Source organism: Macaca fascicularis, chromosome 14, assembly GCF_037993035.2.
Source record: "Macaca fascicularis isolate 582-1 chromosome 14, T2T-MFA8v1.1".
NCBI lineage: Eukaryota > Metazoa > Chordata > Mammalia > Primates > Cercopithecidae > Macaca > Macaca fascicularis.
Genome location: NC_088388.1, coordinates 12,398,887 through 12,417,890, shown reverse-complemented (window position 1 = coordinate 12,417,890; position 19,004 = coordinate 12,398,887). Strand labels below are relative to the sequence as shown.

The 19,004-nt window shown below is 51.0% G+C and overlaps 1 pseudogene; it reads left to right on the top strand.

Moving 5' to 3' along the window:
- Positions 1-19,004, top strand: part of LOC107126514 (large ribosomal subunit protein uL10 pseudogene) — a 53,646-nt pseudogene that overhangs the window by 29,158 nt on the left and 5,484 nt on the right.

The following is a 19,004-nucleotide window of genomic DNA, read 5'->3' as shown; positions in this document are numbered from 1 at the left end:
TGAGGCCAGGAGTTCAAGACCAGCCTGGCTAACATGGTGAAACCCTGTCTTTGCAAAAAATACAAAAATTATCTGGGCATGGTGACATGCGCCTGTAATCCCAGCTACTTGGGAGGCTGAGGCGTGAGAATTGCTTGAGTCTGGGAGGTGGAGGTTGCAGTGAGCCAAGATCACACCATTGCACTCCAGCCTGGGTGACAGAGCATGACTCTGTCTCCAAAAACAGTTACACTCATTATAATTTGTATTTTACCTTTTAATTTCAATAAATAATTTTGGATATTTTAGAAAAATACCTTTTAAAAATATTTAAAATTTTACCTTTACTATAATTTACCTTTTGGATAAAAACTATATTTTATTTCTTTAGTCTTTTTGGATGGGTATTGTCACTAAAACACAAATTAGCAATTTTGGTGAAATAAAGGCCTGAACATTTTTATGGACTAAAACTATAAGAATTTATGAATTATGTATGTCTTTATTTGATCACTTGTCTAAACACAGCCGGCCCTTCAACAGAATACCCAAACACACCAGCTTTCGAGCATATAAAAACCAGAGCTTTACGCATGCTTTGCAATTGTGCCACTATGAAGGTATATTTGTCAAGGTAGAGAAGAGAACATATTTTATTTAACAGCTTGTTCGCTTGATTTTGAAATATTTAAGCATATGGTATGTGGGTCTTCATTTGTGCTCTTGCAAATATTAGAGACGAGTCTGGGAGGTTTTTTTAATAACAGCTTTATTGATATATATGTATATATAATTCACATGTAATTTATGGGTACCTTAGCTCCCCCTTCGAAGTATACGCTTCAGTGGTTTTTAGCATATTCACAAAGTCATGCATTCATCACTAGTATCTATTTCAGAACATTTACATCACCCCCAAAAGAAACCCTGCACCCAATAGCAGTCACTCCCCATTCCCTCCCACACCCAAGCCCTGAAAATTACTCATTTACTTTCTGTTCCTGTGAATTTGTTGATTCTGGACATTTCATATCAATGGAATTATATCAAATGTGTCTGGCTTCTTTCACTTAGAATAAGGCTTTTAAGGTTCACTCATCTTGTAGCATGTATCAGTACTTCATTCCTTTTTATTGCCAAATAATATTGCACTGTATGGGTATATCCATCAGTTGATGGACATTTAACCTGTTTCCACTTTTGCCGGGGGGCAGTGGCTCATGTCTGTAATCCCAGCACTTTGGGAGGCCAAGGCTGGTAGATCACCTGAGGTCAGGAGTTTGAGACCAGCCTGACCAACCTGGTGAAACCCGAGTCTACTAAAAATACAAACATTAGCCAGGTGTGGTGGTGCACACCTGTAATCACAGCTACTCATGAGGCTGAAGCAGGAGAATCGCTTGAACCCAGGAGGCAGAGGTTGCAGTCAGCCGAGATCCAGCCTATGAACATTCAGATTCATAGGAGCACTATTTTTTTTTTTGTGGGCTTATGTTTTCAGGTATCTTAGGTATACACCTAAGAGTGGAATTGCTGGATCATATGGTAATTCATGTTTAACTTTTTGAGGAACTGCCAAATTGTTTTCTACTGCACTGCTGTGCATTCCCAGCACAAGGCACAAGGGTTCCAATTTCTTCACATCCCTTCCAGCACTTGTTATTGTCTTTCTTTTTTACTGTAGCCCATCCTAGTGGTGGGAAGGGGTATCTCATTGTGGTGTTGATTTGCATTTCCGCCATGACTAATGATGCTGAGCATCTCTCTTGTGCTTAGGGGCCATTTGTATATCTGCTTTGGAGAAATGCCTATTTAAATCCTTTGCCCATTTTTAATGGGATGATTCAGGTCTGGGTTTTTTTGTTTTTGTTTTCGTTTTTTTTTTGAGACAGGGTATCTGTCAGCCAGGCTGGAGTACAGTGGCACAGTCTCGGCTCACTGCAACCTCCACCTCCAGGGTTCAAGCGATTCTCCTACCTCAGCCTCCTAAGTAGCTAGTATCACAGATGCCTGCCACCATGACCTGATAATTTTTGTTTTTTGTTTGTTTGTTTTTGGAGATGGAGTCTTGTTCTGTCACCCAGGCTGGAGTGCAGTGGCACCATCTCAACTCACTGCAACCTCCGCCTCCCGAATTCAAATGATTCTCCTGCCTCAGCCTCCCAAGTAGCTGGAAATACAGGTACACAGCACCATGCCCAGCTAATTTTTGTAATTTTAGTAGAGATGGGGTTTCACCATATTGGCCAGGCTGGTCTTGAGCTCGTGACCTCAGTGATTCACCCACCTAGGCCTCCCAAAGTGTTGGGATTACAGGCATGAGCCATTGTGCCCGGCCTTAATTTTTGTATTTTTAGTAGATATGGTGTTTTACCATGTTGGCTGGTCTCAAACTCCTGACTTCAAGTGATCCTCCCGCCTCAGCCTCCCAAAGTGCTGGGATTACAGGCATAAGCCACGGTGCTCAGGCTTCAGGTCTGATTTTGATACTTACAGGGATAAAGCAACAGTTGTGAAGGCTCCAGCACAGAAGGTTCATGCTTGCTTTGACATCAGCCTGTGCACTTTGGGGTTGGCAGACTTACCTTTTAGTCTTTACAGAGGCAGTGTCTGCCACCTACAATGACTTCTCATCTCTTCAGCAAAGCCTTCTTTAAACCTTCTTCATAATCCTCTGATTGCAGAGTGATAGCTGACCGTGTTGCAGTGGGCCAGAGTTAGCTGTACCCTGCAGCTAAGCACACGGCTCTGGAGCCAGCCTGCCTGGTTCAGATCCTGGCTCCCCCAAGCCTCAGCTGTGCAACCTGGGAGGCTAACTCTTCAGTTTCCTCTTCTGTAAAATGGGAGTGATAACACCTTCCTTATAGTGTTGTTGCAAGGGCTTGCTGAGAACATACGTGTAAATCCTGTTGCGTCTTGCCCCTGATCAATGCTTGCTTGATTTCCTTTTGGGCAGAGCATTTCCAATGGCAGGGGTCACTACCTTCAGGGCAGGATTTTCCATTTATGAATGGTGTTAATTGAAGGAATCCCTCGGGGTTATTGGCTGAAAATTGCCTCCCTGTGATTCAGGCAGCCGTCAGGTTTGTGGAGGAGCTGTGGGTTTCTCCCACCTCCAGCTCCAACTGTCCATCATTCCTCCCCTCTCCTCCCCTCTATCACCCACGCCTCCTTGCTCCTTCCCAAATGGCGTGTGACTTCTCAGGGGATGTGAGAGGCGGCTGGAAAGTGACACCACACCCCTTAATTACCCTTGTTCCTTCTATGCCCCAGCACCTAAATTTAGCCGGCAGACCTGGGCACTAGGGACCCAGCTCCTCCCTCCCCAAGGCCCCACCCTCTCAAAGGCAGGAAAAGCGCTCCCAGGCACGACTTCTCACCATCCTGAGGGTGGGGGCGTCAGGGAAGTTGCTAAAAGGCCCGGGTGAGGGCACTTGGCTCCAGCAGGGACCCTTCCTGCTACAGTAGGCAGCTGGGCTGCGAGTTGTGATGGAGCAGAATGTCACCTGCCCACTCCCTGCCCTTTTTAATGATGGGGAAGCCTGAGAGGGAGCGTCAGTCAAAGTGTCCAGAATGTTAGGGGCACAAGCTCGAGAATCTGACAGCCACCCTCTCTGACATATGCCAACTGTGTTACCTTGGGGAAGTCACCAGACTTCTCTGGACATGCTTCCTCATCTGAAAAATGGAGACCTCCCAAGTAAGGTGACTGTGACATTTAAATGAGATAATATATGTAAAGCATACAGCACCACGCAAGCACCAATCAGCCCAGCCATGACCATTATCCACATTGCTTGACCTGTTAGCAGTGCAGTGGGGACCCAGGCCTCTGGACTCACACTTTAGTGCTCATTCCATGAAGTCACACTCCTTCATCAGTGACTTGATGCCTCTGTTCCAGATGGGGACATTGAGGCAAAGACAGGTTAATTACCAGGACAAAGGTTACCCAGCTAGGTGGCAGCAAGGCTGAGATCTGATCCCAGGTCTGCAGGCACTCATTGCCTTTCATGAATTGTTTTGGCCAAAAGGCCCCATCTCTTCCAAGCCTGTCTCAAGGTCCACCATCTCCAGGAAGCCCTCCTGGCTGTCTCCAGGGCAGATCTCTCCAACCTCCCTGGCTACAGAATGTCTGCTCCAGACCATAACCTCCTCCCCAGCTCCCAGACAAGTTCTAGAAGGGAGGGCTTCCTTTTTACCTCTGTGAGTCTCTGAGGTTCCATGACAGAGTTCATAGGCATGAAAAATCACTGACCTTTTTTTTTTTTTTTTTTGAGTCTCACTCTGTTGCCTAGGCTGGAGTACAGTGGCATGAGCTCGGCTCACTGCAACCTCCACCTCCCAGGTTCAAGCGATCCTCCCACCTCAGCCTCCCAAGAAGCTGGGATTACAGGCGTGCACCACCATGTCCAGTTAATTTTTGTATTTTCAGTAGAGACAGGGTTTTGCCATGTTGGCCAGGCTGGTCTCGAACTCCTGACCTCAAGTGATCTGCCCGCCTCGGCCTCCCAAAGAGCTGGGATTACAGGGGTGAGCTTTCAGATACATAGAGAAAGCGGGGAACCAGCAAGTGGGAACAGAAAAGTGAGCTGGGGTGGAAAGTTAGACCTGGAGGGAGGGAAAGTATGTATGACTGACTCTGCACCTGAGATGGAGGACAGTGGCTTTATCCCAGAGCGGGGAGGCCAAGGATGTCCTGGTGAGGAATGAGGCCACTCCAGGGTCAGTCAGGCCTGGAATTGATACCCCCATGTCTGGGTCTCTGGGCCTTAGTCCCTTGTCTGCAGAATGGGGCAGTAAATGCCAGCCTCCTGGAGGTAGGTATAGGGAGGCTTGAATGAGATGACCAAGTGGGGACCAGTGTGCCCCACCCTGTGCCCTGCACAGTCAGCAGCCTCCAGCTTGGAGGGAGCTGGACAGAGCCTGAACCTGTCTGGTCACCTGAGGCAGCCACTCGGGCCCCTCTGCATTGAGGGCTCTTCGGAGAGAGGAGCCTATGAGGGAGTTATGGTGTGACTTTGCCACCCCCCCCCTTGGTCACACTGGAGCTCCTGGGCACAACCCCTTAGGGACACCAGCGGGGGTGGCCTGTGGCAGCCCCGACCCTCCTGTACCCAGCCCCTAGTCCACAGTGCCACCAATGCCAGGCCATCACCAGGGCTCACCAGACACACATGATCTCACTTAAACCTCGCAGATAGGTGCTTGCGTCTTCCCATGCCTCAAGTGAGGAAACCAAGAAACAGAGGGTTAAGGAAACTTCCAGCAGTGCAGAGCTCAGATTCAGACTCAGGCAGTCTGGCCCCAAAGTCTGCACTTAAAACCACTACACTCCTCCACTTCCCTAAACAGGATGAGACCCTCTTCCCGATGGGCTGGAGTGACTACATAACTTTACAGTGGTGCGGAGTCATACTTCAAGGTGTGTGCTAGAGAGAGCATGTCTGCGGTGGCATTTCAGAAGTTAATTCCTAACTAGTTCTCTTCCCTTAAGGGGCTCACTGAGTTTGAGTTTATCTCTTGAAATACTGTAACAATCCAGGCGCAGTGGCTCATGCCTGTAATCCCTGCACTTTGGGAGACCGAGGCAGGCAGATCACCTGAGGTTAGGAGTTCAAGACCAGCCTGGCCAACATGGTGAAACCCTATCTCTACTGAAAATACAAAAAAATTAGCCAGGTGTGGTGGTGGGCACCTGTAATCTCAGCTACCCTGGAGGCACAGGCTGCAGTGAGCTGAGAACGCGCCACTGCATTCCAGCCTGGGCGACAGAGTAGGACTCTGTCTCAAAATAATAATAATAATAATAATACTTTAACAATAATCCTAACGCTGATACTAATACTAACAGCTATTCTTCTTTGAGCAGGTTTTATGTGCCAGCACCATCCTAAACTTTGACACGTGTTAATTCGTTTAATACTCATGACAACCCTAGGAGGAAGGTATTATGAGTTTTCTTGTTATCCAAATGAGGAAACTGAGGCTCAGAGAGGTCAAGTTATTGGGCAGCTCCCAGAGCTGGTAGTGGAGTCAAGATCAAACCTAGGCGGTTCTGGGTCCTATCATTCATTCATCCCACGCTCTCTTAACCTCAAACTTGCCGGCTCTTCCTGCCTTGCCCGTGTGAATGTCCCCTCCCCATAGGGTGTTGGAAAGTGTGTCCCACTGGGTATGATGCAGGACCAGGAGGGACCTTACTAGCAACCAGGGTAAGGAGGAATGACCAAGACATTCCAGCCCCAGCATGGGGAGTAGGTTGTGGGTTGGGCCTTTGCAGTGTCAGGGATCTGGGCGGCCCCTCCTAGCTCACCTGCAGATCTCCCTCCACAGGCGGGACCCCCATACCCTGGGAACACCACAAGCCGCTCCTGAAGGCAAACAGAAGACTCAGAGACAGAGCAGCAGAGCCTGAGCCATAAGGTGGAGGGAAACATGCCCCAGCCACCTCCTGTTCTTGACACTGCTGGCCCCGGATCCAGTAAGTGGCATGACCATGCAGAGTGGTGCCTGGGCCCCTAACAGCTGCTCCCTCAGTTCCACATGGAGAAGGCTGTTCCCTAAAAGGGCTCCATTAAATCCTTAGCCAAGAGCCACATCCCCTCTGTTTCCGTCCCAGCCAGGGGGAGAGGGCACATGTCCAGGCCGCTCCTAGGGTGCTGATCTCGTAGGGGCACACGGTAGCGTCTTCAGTGAATGGCAGCTTCTTGTTCTTATGTAGTTATTGTGGCCGGGATAAGACCACACAACCATGTGTTTTGGAAAAGGAGACAAAGGAGCCATCCAGGGATGCCAAAGGGGTCAAATAAAGTTTCTGGGACCTCTGTGAGCCCATGGCTCTCGGGGCCCTGAGTCACAGGGTCCAGAAAACCAGGCCTGTCCGGATGGGGGGCCTGGCATGGGAATCACGCTGTCATAGGATGTCGCATGTCATCTGCAACAAAGACAGCTCATTTTCAAGCATCCTACTGAAACTTCCTTCCCTGTATTGGGGCTCAGATAATGATATCCCAAAGTATGGTGCTGTGGCATGCTGAGTACTTTGAGCTAAAGGAGACTGGAAGGTCTCAGAAGCAGCCCCGGAAGCAGTATCTCTCTCTCTGACCTGTCCCCCTTTTCTCCCTCAAAGCAGCCATAGAAATGAGAATTCCTCTTACCTAAGGGAGGTCATAGAAAGTAGAAATATTGGGGGCCGGGTGTGATGGCTCATGCCTGTAATCCCAGCAGTTTGGGAAGCCAAGGAGGGTGGATGACGTGAGGTTAGGAGTTTGAGACCAGCCTGGCCAACATAGCGAAGCTCAGTCTCCACTAAAAATACAAAAATAGCCAGGCATGGTGGTGCACACCTGCAGTCCCAGCTACTCGGGAGGCTGAGGCAAGAGAATTGCTTGAACCCAGGAGGTGGAGTTTGCAGTGAGCCAAGATCGTGCCATTTCACTCCAGACCAGGTGACAGAGCAAGATTCCGTTTCAAGAAAAGAAGAAGGAAGAAGAAGAAGAAGGAGAAGGAGAAGGAGAAGGAGAAGAAAAAGGAGAAGGAGAAGAAAAAGGAGGAAAAGAAAGTACAACTATTACTCTAACCTTCCCCTGCCTTTCTGTGTAGGAGCTGGTCACAAGGAAATTCTCTGAGCCTACTTGGTCTGATAGTAGGCCGTAAGACCCTTGCTCTTAGCAGGGTCCTGCCCCATACTAGAAATAAGGAATATGGCAGACAGGCCAAGAAGAATGTGAACACACAGTCATTGCTGAGTTCCCTCCCTTGGCCTATTACCCTTAAGTCACACTCTTTTGTTCCAATCACGGGTTTTTTTTAGATGGAATCTCACTCTGTTGCCCAGGCTGGAGTGCAGTGGGTGAGATCTCAGCTGACTGCAACCTCCAACTCCTGGGTTCAAGTGATTTTTGTGCCTCAGCCTCTAAAATAGCTAGGATTACAGGTGCCCACCACCAAGTACAGATAATTTTTGTATTTTTAGTAGAGACAGGGTTTGACCATGTTGGCCAGGCTGATCTCGAACTCCTGATCTCAAGTAATCCACCCACCTTGGCCTCTCAAAGTGCTGGGATTACAGGTATAGAGCCCGTGCCTGGTTGGTCCAATCACATTCCTCTATGACTGTCCATTCTGCATTGAACCTTTGCATAAAAAGGTACTGTACAGTTTTCTCTGGGTATTCATTTCTTTTCTTTTTTTCTTTTGGTTTGTTTGTTTTGAGATACAGTCTTGCTCTCTTGCCCAGGCTGAAGTGCGATAGCATGATCTCAGCTCACTGCAACCTCCACCTCCCGAGTTCAAGCAATTCTAATGTCTCAAGCCTCTCGGGTAGCTGGAACTGGAAGTGCGTACCACCATGCCTGTGTAATTTTTTGTGTTTTTAGTAGAGACACAGTTTCACCATGTTGGCCAGGCTGATCTTGAACTTCTGACCTCAAGTGATCCACCCACCTCGGCCTCCCACAGTGCTGGGATTATAGGCGTGAACCACCACGCCCGGCCTAGGTCTTCATTTCCGAAGGCCCCCGTGTCATGTAAAATTTTGATTCAATACATTTGTTATGCTCTTCTCTTGTTAACTTCTCTCTGTCTTTTAGTATAGGAGTGTTGGCCGTGACCCTTATGATGGGTGAGAAGAGGTATCACACCTTTTCCATCCCTACACCTGGAAGGAAGGTTCTGCAGAGAGTTCATGAGAGACGATATCTGGAATGTAATCAGAGCATACCTCTCACTATTTAAGAGGTAAGGCTGGGTGCGGTGGCTCACGCCTGTAATCCTAGCACTTTGGGAGGCTGAGGAGGGCGGATCACAAGGTCAGGAAATTGAGACCAGCCTGGCTTACACAGTGAAATCCCATCTCTACTAAAAATACAAAAAATTAGCCAGGCATGGTGGTGGGTGCCTGTAGTCCCAGCTACTCGGGAGGCTGAGGCCGGAGAATCACTTGAACCCGGGAGGCGGAGGTTGGAGTGACCCGAGATCATGCCACTGTACTCCAGCCTGGGCAACAGAGCGAGACTCCATCTCAAAAAAAAAAAAAAAGATATATAAAATGCCCCTGGGGTTTTTCTTTTTTTGTCTAGTTTGTGAATTTATTTCAGTGGTATAAGAGCTCTCCAGGTTAATTCCTTACCTGTATGTGCTTAGGTTATGTTCATCTGAAGGAAAACTTAAGAAATTATGTGGTAAACTATAATATAGAAGTTTATTTTTCTCTTGAGTAAACAATATTTGGAGGTTCTGGTCCAGGGCTGGTGTGGCAGCTCCACAAACATCAGAAACTCAGATCAATTCCTTCTTGTGGCTTGGTCATCCTTAACATGGGGCTTCTACCTCATGATCCAAGATAGCTGCTTCTCCTCGAGCAATCACATGCATATTCCTTTCCAGCAGAAAAGGAGAAGAGGTAACAGGGTGCAACCTCCTGCCTCTGAATGGCACTTCTTCTTATAACTTACACACATGGCCATACCTGGCTATAAGGGAGGCTGGGAAATATAGCTTATATTTCAGGGGGTTGTTTGCCCAGCAAAAAACCGGGGTTCCGTGGCAAAGAAGACAGAGAACAGATGTTGGGGAATAGTTAGCAGTCTCTGGCACACCTTGGTATTTCTCCATTCCACGTGGGAAAGATGGCCATGTACTTTCTGGTACTCTGCTCCAGGTGACCTTGTTCTTGTATGTTACATGTTCTTGTGTGTTACTTTTTTTTTTTTTTATTTTTTGAGATGGGGTCTTGTTCTGTTGCCCAGGCTAGAGTGCAGTGGCATAATCTCAGCTCACTGCAACCTCTGCCCCCCAGATTCAAGCAATTCTCTTGCGTCAGCCTCCTGAGTAGCTGGGATTACAGGTGTGCGCCACCATGCCCATCTAATTTTTCTATTTTTAGTAGAGACAGGGTTTCACCATGTTGGCCAGGCTGGTCTCGAACTCCTGACCTCAAGTGACCACCTGCCTCAACCTCCCAAAGTGTGGGATTATAGCCATGAGTCACTGTGCCCGGCCTTGTGTGTTACTCTTAACTCCTCAACTTAAGTTGAGTTTCTCTTAACTCCTCTTACTTTAAGAGCAAGATTCAGGCCTCCAGAACAAAGCCCTTAGCCTGACATTCACAGCCCTTGACCACTGGGTCTCAGGAACTGCCACAGCCCTGTGCAGCCTGCGTCCGGCCTCTTGGAGCCACCTGCCTGCTCCATTCCTTGCCTCCCCAGACTGTTCCCTCTGCCTGAATGGCCCTCCCGGACCTCCGATGCCAGGGGCAGTCCTATCCAACCTCGAAGACCCAGTGCTGAGGCATTGCTCTGTCAGTGCAACCTTGCAGGGCCTTGCTGGGGGAGAATCAGAATCCCTTTCTCCTGCCCTCCCTTGGGCTTCCGGAGCCTTCCGTCATCCTCTATTTATAGTTCAAGTCAGGTGCCCCTGGACACGTTGCTGGGAGGGAAGGGCCTCAGCTGGGAGAGCCGGTTCTGTGACCTGCTAGGGAAGGGCTGGGATTTTCCAGGACGGCTCCTCTAGCCCTATAGTCTCCCTGGCTACATGTGTCTACTGGGAAATGGAGTCCCCTACCTGGACAGCCTTAATCTGGTGCACCTGGTGGCTGCTTGTCTCCTTGGCTTTGCTGTGAGCCCTGGGGCCTGGGGATGGGCTTGTCTCCAACCCTGGGCCTGCTCCTGCCTCTGCTGTGGTGAGGTGACCTGAGTAATGGGTTGGGTTAGGTGGTCTCTATGTTGGTAGGGGTCTGAGTAGGGTCAGGCTTGCTCTAGGGGAGGGTCCCTGTTGCAAGAGTTGGGTAGAGAGGGCAGGAGCCGGCTGTAACTTTGCAAAGCTCTGTCCCGGGACGCTTGGCTTCCCTCCTGTTGTCCTCCACCCTCCAGAAAGCCCAGCAGGGCGAGAAGAGCCCTGTGTCCCCATACTCAATGTCATTGTCACCTCCCCTCCCTCAGCCCAGCCGGTCCCAGTCAGCTCCAGACCAACTCGGAACACTCGGGAAGCTGAATCCTTCGACCTCCTCAAGCCATTGTTCGACATCCCCCAATCACAGCCTCCCCAACTCCCATCTCCAAAGGCCTCTCTCCTCCCCACATCCCCGGCTGTCACCGTCCTCATTCTTCTAACAAGCTGACAAACTTGAATTCTGAGTGAGCATGACCTGGGGTCTTGGGCCTGAGCCACAGCCCTCTGTCTCCACCCCATCCCCCACTTACACGCCCACTTTCACATACAGACACCGATCCTGATGCCAAGGACATCCGCTGGCTAAATACCTCCTCCTGCCCTTTCACGAGCCCCAACACCCGGTCCTGACTACCTGCACCCAGCCCTGGACCCTCAAGTAACTGTAGGAACCCCCTCTACAAGACTCAGCCCTTTTGCCACCAGTGGGACTTGCAGGCCCAGCTGACCAGCACCTTCTTGCCTGCTGTGGGCCATGTGACCGGCGGAATTCCATCACATCTGCCCTGAGCCTCGCCTAAATCAGGACAAAGTTTAGGTGTTCAGAATCAGATGGACCTGACTATGTGACCTTGGGCAAGTGACTAACCCTCTCTGAACCTCTGACATTTGTAGCTGACTCCAATCTGATACATGGGCTCCCCAAGGGCCTGAGGAAGGGAACTAGTGGGCCCCACGTCCTCATGGGTTTGAAACCTCACTCTTCCCTCCCTTGCCCTTGGAAAGTGAGGGCAGGAGGCTCCTTCATGGGGGTGGCGAGAATGAGGAGGGAGGACCAGGAAGCCTCCTGACCTTGCCCCAGGAGCTGGCAGCCCCCAGTCCCACCTTACCCAGAGATCACCCAGGGGAGACCACTCTGGCTGAGGGATGCAGGTACTGGTGCCAACTAGGAGACGCAGTCTAGGGCGCCTCCCAGTGGACACCAAGGGAACGTCTCCCTGGCTAGCCTTTGGGACAGCCCTGTGATTTCAGCCCTTGGCCTGCAGTCAGGCTCCAGTACTGACCCCAGCACCAGCAGTGGCAAATTCCACCTCATTTGAGGAATCTCAGTTTCCTCTTCCACAAAACAAAAATAATGATAACATCATCATATAAGACCACAGTGAGACTTCCATCGGGTGACCTAGGCGACCTGCCTTCCACACTAATGTTTTCCAGGTCTAGAGAGGCTGGGGCTTGCCTGGGGACCACAGCGAGCTGTGGTGAGGAGTCAAGGGTTCAGGCTGTCAGACTCCTGGTCCACTGCTCTTTCCACTCCTGGGAGGTGCCTCAATGTGACCTTGGACTCTCCAGGCCTATTAACTCCTCCGTGTGGCTCTGGAAGTTTTCAGATGTTTTAGTGCTATTAACACGCCTGTCCCAGGAATAAGCTTACAAATGCATCCAATTAACCTTCTGCCAACAATTCTGGGACGTGATTTCTTTTCCAGCCTTTGCAGGGAGATCTCTGTTCCCATCTCCTTCCTGGAAGACAGAAGCCTTGTGTGAGCCCCTTGTCTGATGTCACTGCAGCTGGGGCCACTGGATGTTGGTCCTCAGCAGGGAGACTTTGGGTCCTCCACCAGAACCCAGGGTTGACCTGCATGGCCAGGCCCCATGGCCTGGGTGGAACCTTGTTTCTGCTTCAGATGAGGAATTGCAGGGTTGAAGGTGTGGGGAGGAAAGAGGCCTCCACAGTGGGGAAGGGGGCTGCAAAGGGAATCCCAGCCCCAGCCCCAGCCCCAGCCCCAGAAGACCCATTTATTTGCGCTCTAACTGTGGCGAAGGGGCCCTTTCTGAAATGCATGCAGCGCCCGAGTTCCTCTACGGTGGTGTCGGGCTGGTGCTGGGCGCTGAGCGGGGCAGCAGGGGAATTCAGCCACGTCAGGTGCTGTGGCTGTGCTGCGGGCTCTCTGTTTTCACTTAGGCCATGTGTTCCTCTGGAAGTGGCTGGCCGTGGGGCCCCTGGAATTGTGGGCTGGAGCTCTCCTGCTCCCTCTGGCTGCGTCTCTATTGCTGTAGCCCCTAGAATCACCTCTGACAGCCTTGAAAGGCCCGGGGAGGCTTGACCCTGGGGCTGGGAACCCTCGGGCAGGAGGGATGTGTTCATAAACACAGGCACACTGTGCCATACCAGTTTTAGACAGTCAAAGACGGAGACTGGGTGACCACACGACCTTCAGGACTCACACAACAACGACAACAACAACACCACCACACACACACACACACACACACACACACACACACACACACACACGCACACGGGTGAGGGGAAAGGAGAAGCGTCCAGGCAGGCCCTGAGAGAGGAAGGCAGAGAGCCAAGGGTATGAACTGAGTGATAGTGGAAGCCATAGGGCCCCTGGGGGAGCAGACAAGGAACATGTTCCCGTCCTGACCCGATCGCCTTGCCCAAGGCCCCCACCAACCAGTGGGGAGGTGGGGCGGGGGCGGGGAGTGAGGACAAGGGCCTGAAGCTGGTAACCTGCCCCTGGCAGGACGGCTCTGGGAGGCGATGGAGAGGCTCACCCCCTCCCTGCTTCCCAGCTGAACTGGACTTTCACAGTCTGTCTGCTCACTACCTCTTCCCACCCTCACCTTTCCCTCTTCTCCCAGCTCACCCAGCCCCTGCCTGCACTGAGGGGGACATACTCCCCAACACCTCCTTGGCTTTGCAGATGCTATCCCCCTTGCCTGGAATCCCCCTGCTGCCACCGCCTTTTGCCTTCACCCTACTCTCCTGACAAACGCCAGCTCACTCGCAAGGCCCAGCTCAATGCCTCTTTCTCTGGGTAGCCTTCCCACCACCTCTCTCTTCCTGGCAGAATTCATCTGTGCCCCCGCCCCCGGTGCTCCCGGGGCCCTTGCACGGACCTCTGCTGCTCCAAAGGCTTCCTGCTGTAATACTCCATGTGCACAGCTGAATCCCTGACTTGACTCTGCTGAGAAGGTTGTGCTTTTTTCTATTTTGTACCGAGGGCAACGGGAGGCATTGGAACACTTTTAAAGGAGCTGCGCAACAGGATCGAATTTGTGCTTTGAAAGATCACCGGGGCAGCCGCGTGGCAGACGGAGGCAGGGAGAGGACGGAGGCAGGGAGAGGGCGAGAGGGCTTCTGTCATTGTCCAGAATGGAGTCGCAGCCGTGGAGACGGAGGTGGAGGTGGAGGTGGGAGAGGTGGAAAGATTCCAGAGATGTTCGGGGGAAAGCTTCCCCCTAGCCAGTGGTCCCCAAGCCTGGCTGTGCACCCAAATTCCCTAGGCAGATTTTAAAAAATAGGTTTCTGGGCTCTACTCAAGATGCACTTAAATGGGATCTCAGGGGCTAGAGCCAGAATCTGTTTTTTCTTGTTTTGTTTTTTGTTTGTTTTTTTTTTTTAGACGGAGTCTCACTCTGTCCCCCAGGCTGGAGTGCAGTGGCTCACTGCAACCTCTGCATCCTGGGTTCAAGTGATTCTTCTGCCTCATCCTCCCGAGTAGCTGGGATTCCAGGTATCTGCCACTATGCCCAGCTAATTTTTTGTATTTTTAGTAGAGATGGGATTTCACCATGTTGGCCAGGCTGGTCTCGAACTCCTGACCTGGTAATTCGCCTGCCTCGGACTCCCAAAGTGCTGGGATCACAGGTGTGAGCCACGGCGCCTAGCCCAGAATCTGTTTTTTTTAAAAAATTATCATTATGAGGCTGGGCATGGTGGCTCACGCCTATAATCCAGCACTTTGGGAGGCTGAGGCAGGCAGATCACCTGAGGCCTGGAGTTCGAGACCAGCCTGGCCAAAATGGTGAAACCCTGTCTCTACTACAAATACAAAAATTAGCCGGATGTGGTGGCATGCACCTATAATCCCAGCTACTCAGGAGGCTGAGGCTTGAACCTGGGAGGCGGAGGCTGCAGTGAGTCGAGAGCCACTGAGTCACTGCACTCCAGCCTGGGCGACAGAGCAAGTCTTTGTCTATCATTATGGTGGGGAAAAAAAAGAACATATAACATAAAATTTATCATCTTAACCATCTTTAAGTAGACAGTTCAGTAGTGTTAAGTATATTCACATCATTGTAAAGCAGACCTCCAGAACTTTTTCATCTTGCAAATCTGAAACTCCATACCCATTAAACAACAGTTTTCCATTCTCCCTCCCAACCAGCCCCTGGGCAACCAGCATTCTACTTCTGTTTCTATGGATTTGACTGCTTTAGATATTTCATATAAGGGAGTCATACAGGATCTGTCTTTTCGTGACTCAGAATCTGTATTTTAAAAAAATTCGGTCGTCACAGTGGCTCACGCCTGTAATCCCAGCACTTTGGGAGGCTGAGGCAGGCGGATCACTTGAGGTTAGGAGTTCAAGACCAGCCTGGCCAACATGTTTAAACCCCATCTCTACTAAAAATACAAAAATTAGCCGGGCGCAGAGGTTCCAGTTAGCCAAGATCGTGCCACTGCATTCCAGCCTGGGTGACAGACCGAGACTCCATCTCAAAAAACAAACAAACAAGCAAACAAAAAACGAATCGCCAAGTACTTCTGATGCAGCTGGTGTGTGTTCTGCAGTTTGGGAACCACTGTCCACCTGGCTCCAGCTGAAAGGTGCCCTCTGCCTGTGTCTTTGCTCTTAGGAGCAAAATCAGATCTAGCACCCCCGGAACCTGGCGGGGGGGGGTTCCTTTTGACCTCTGGGGAGAATTTTCTCCTAGACAGGCTTCTCTCAAAGTCTACTAGAGTCAGATCAGGTAGTAACTCCACACCCCACATTATTATTAATGTTCATGACCTACATTTATATCATGTTTTAGATGCTGCTACTCAAAGCGTGGCCTCGCATTCCTTGGAGCTGATTAGAAATGCAGGGTCTCGGGCCACCCCCACGGCTGAATCCGAATCAGCGCATTAAGAAGTTCCTCGGGGAATTCGTGTGCGTGGTGCATTGTGGCGTAGGAGCACAGCTCCAGGGTTTACAGAGTGGCATCTGGCGGGAGTTGGGGGAGGGAGGCCTGACCCCAGAGAGGAGAGGTAGCTGAGAGGCTGGGAGGCAGCACATGCTGATGCGAGCCTGGTTTTGTCTCTCTCATCCCACTGCCTCAGTTCCCATTAAACGAAGCTGCCCCCACGGACCTGTCAACGGCCTCCTGGTGGCTTAGTCCCTGGACCTCAGTCACAAGCGGCCCTCCCAGGCCTCAGCCACCAATTCCCAGGGCCGCCTGGCTATGGGAAGATGGGCCTGTGCTTGGCTTACTGATTCCACGGCTTGGCCTGCCACAGACCCTTCCGGCAGGGCACCTGCTCTCGTGACGTCCCAGCAAATCCCATCCGTTTGCACTAGTCGCAACAGCTTATTGGGCACTTACTAAATGCCAGGGACTGAGCAAAGGACTCCGCAGGCACCAGGTCATTTGGTCCTCACAAAACCCCATGAGGATGCTGCAAAGATTATCTGCATTTGGCAGACAAGGAAACCAAGGCTCAGAAAAGTAAAATAACTTGTACAAGTTCCCATAATTCATAAGTGCTCAAGGTGGGATTTGAACTCTTGTCGGTCTGCTGGGCCTGAGTCCTTAACTAGAATGCCTCCATTTTTGCTGTTTTTATGGAGGACACTGAAGTTCAGTTTTGCAATCTGCCTAGGGTCATATGGCTGTTAAGTGCTGGGCCTGGGGCTTGAACTCAGGATGGTATATTCCCAAACCTCAAATTCTTAACTGCTGGGCTGGTTTCTTTATCCCAGGGGCCCCCAGCTCCCAGGTTGTGGACTGGTACTGGTCTGTGGCCTGTTAGGAACTGGGCCACACATCATGGGGTGAGCGGGGGGCAAGTGAGAGACGCTTCATCTGTATTTACAGCCACTCCCCATCACTCTCATTACTGCCTGAGTGCCGCCTCCTGTTAGATCAGCAGCAGCAGTAGATTCTCAGGTGCATGAACCCTACTGTGAACTGCACATGTGAGGGATCTACATTATGCACTCTTTTTTTTTTTTTTTTTTTTTTTTTGAGGCAGAGTTTCGCTCTTGGTGCCCAGGCTGGAGTGCAATGACGCGATCTCGGCTCACGGCAACTGCCGCTTCCTGGGTTCAAGCAATTCTCCTGCCTCAGCCTCCTGAGAAGCTGGGATTACAGGTGCTTGCCACCATGTCTGGCTAATTTTGTATTTTTTTTTTAGTAGAGACAGGGTTTCTGTGTGTTGGTCAGGCTGGTGTCAAACTCCTGACCTCAGCTGATCCACCCACCTCGGCCTCCCAAAGTGCTGGGATTACAGGTGTAAGCCACCGCTCCTGTTCTTATGCACTGCTTATACAGGTCCCTGATGCCAAAAAGTTTGGGGACCCCTGCTTTACCCCATGTTACAGATGTGGGAGCTGAGACAGAGATGCTGAGCAAGTCAGCCTGGGTGTGTGAGGGTCTCCTATTGCTGTTCTGTCCACTCCAATTCCAGCTGCCTGGGCTCACTCTGGTATCAACCTTCTCTGTCTGGGCTACCTCAGCAATAACCAGCACTGGGGGCTGAGTAATCCCCGCCCTGTGGGAGGCTGAGGCCGGAGGATCTTTTGAGTCTAGGGGTTCAAGACCAGTCTGGGCAACGCAGCAAGACCTCGTCTCTACAAAAGATATAAAAATTAGCCAGGCGTAGTGGTGTGTACTTGTGGTCCCAGCTACTTGGGAGGCTGAGGTGGGAGGACAGCCTGAGTCTGGATGGTTGAGGCTGCAGTGAGCTGTGATGGTGCTACTGTACTCTAGCCTGCATGACAGAGTGAGACCCTGTCTCAATAAATAAATGAATGAAACCAGCACTGATGAACCAGAGTCCTTGGAGCCACACCTGCAGCTTAGGATGCCCAGGAGCAGGCCGGGTGCGGGGACTTTTGCCTATAATCCTCACACTTTGGGAGGCCGAGGCAGGCAGATCACGAGGTTAGGAGTTCAAGACTCGCCTCGAACTAAACATATTAGGAACTCCTAATAGCTGCTGCTCAGCCCAGCCCCAGATACATCTGTCTGGAATAAGAGAACAGGATCCTTGAGTGTGAGGGCAGAAGACCCTTTGAGATCATCCCCTTCCCACCCCAAAATGGGGAGGACCTGCCAAGACCACGTGGGCCCCAGTGATGGGGCAGGATGAAGACCCAGCCTCTGAGTCCCAGCCTGGGAGCCCCATCTGGAAGAAGCAGCTCAGGCCTCATGAGGACGCCAGGGCTCCATGGCAGGAGGAGGCTGTGCTGGGGAGGAGGGGTGTGGGGAGGACAGTGCCACACCTGTCAGCCTGGGCTGTCCCTGCAGGAGTGGAGGGAGGAGTTTTTGTTCTCTTGGCTTCTCTGTGTTTTTTTGCAGTGGCACAAATTGCTTTTGTAATAACAGGAAAAAACGATCAACGAACCTTCATTTAAGAAAAAGCACAGCGTTCTCATGGGAACCAAGAAGACAAGGCCTTAATGCAAAGTATATTCTGAGAGAAGAAAACAAGAAGAACAGAGACGATTGGATTACAGCAATTGCTCTTATAACTCCTCCCCGCCCACCCCCTCGATGAGAAGCTGGTTTGAAGAACTGAGTATCAAATCCCTGCTGAGCTCTGAGGTTCCAGGTGTGGATGGGGTGTGGGGCCCACGTATGTGTCAGTGTGCGTGGGTGTGACTATGTGAGCAACTGGGTGTGTGAGATTCAGGCCCAGTCGGCTTGTCCAGAAGCCAGGCCTGAGATGCCCTGGGGGTGCTAACAGGAGTAGAGAGACACCAAAGGAACACAGGCTTTGAAACGAGGCAGAATTGAGTTGGAGTCCCAACCCCACCAACCCCACCTCTCTTCACTCCCCAGGCAGCATAGAAAACAGCGCCTGCCTCTCTCCAGGCGTCCTCGTGGAAGTGACATCGTCTTTTTTTTTTTTTTTTTTTTTTTTTTGAGACGGAGTCTCGCTCTGTCGCCCAGGCTGGAGTGCAGTGGCCGGATCTCAGCTCACTGCAAGCTCCGCCTCCCGGGTTCATGCCATTCTCCTGCCTCAGCCTCCCGAGTAGCTGGAACTACAGGCGCCCGCCACCTCGCCCGGCTAGTTTGTTTTTTTTTAGTAGAGACAGGGTTTCACCATATTAGCCAGGATGGTCTCG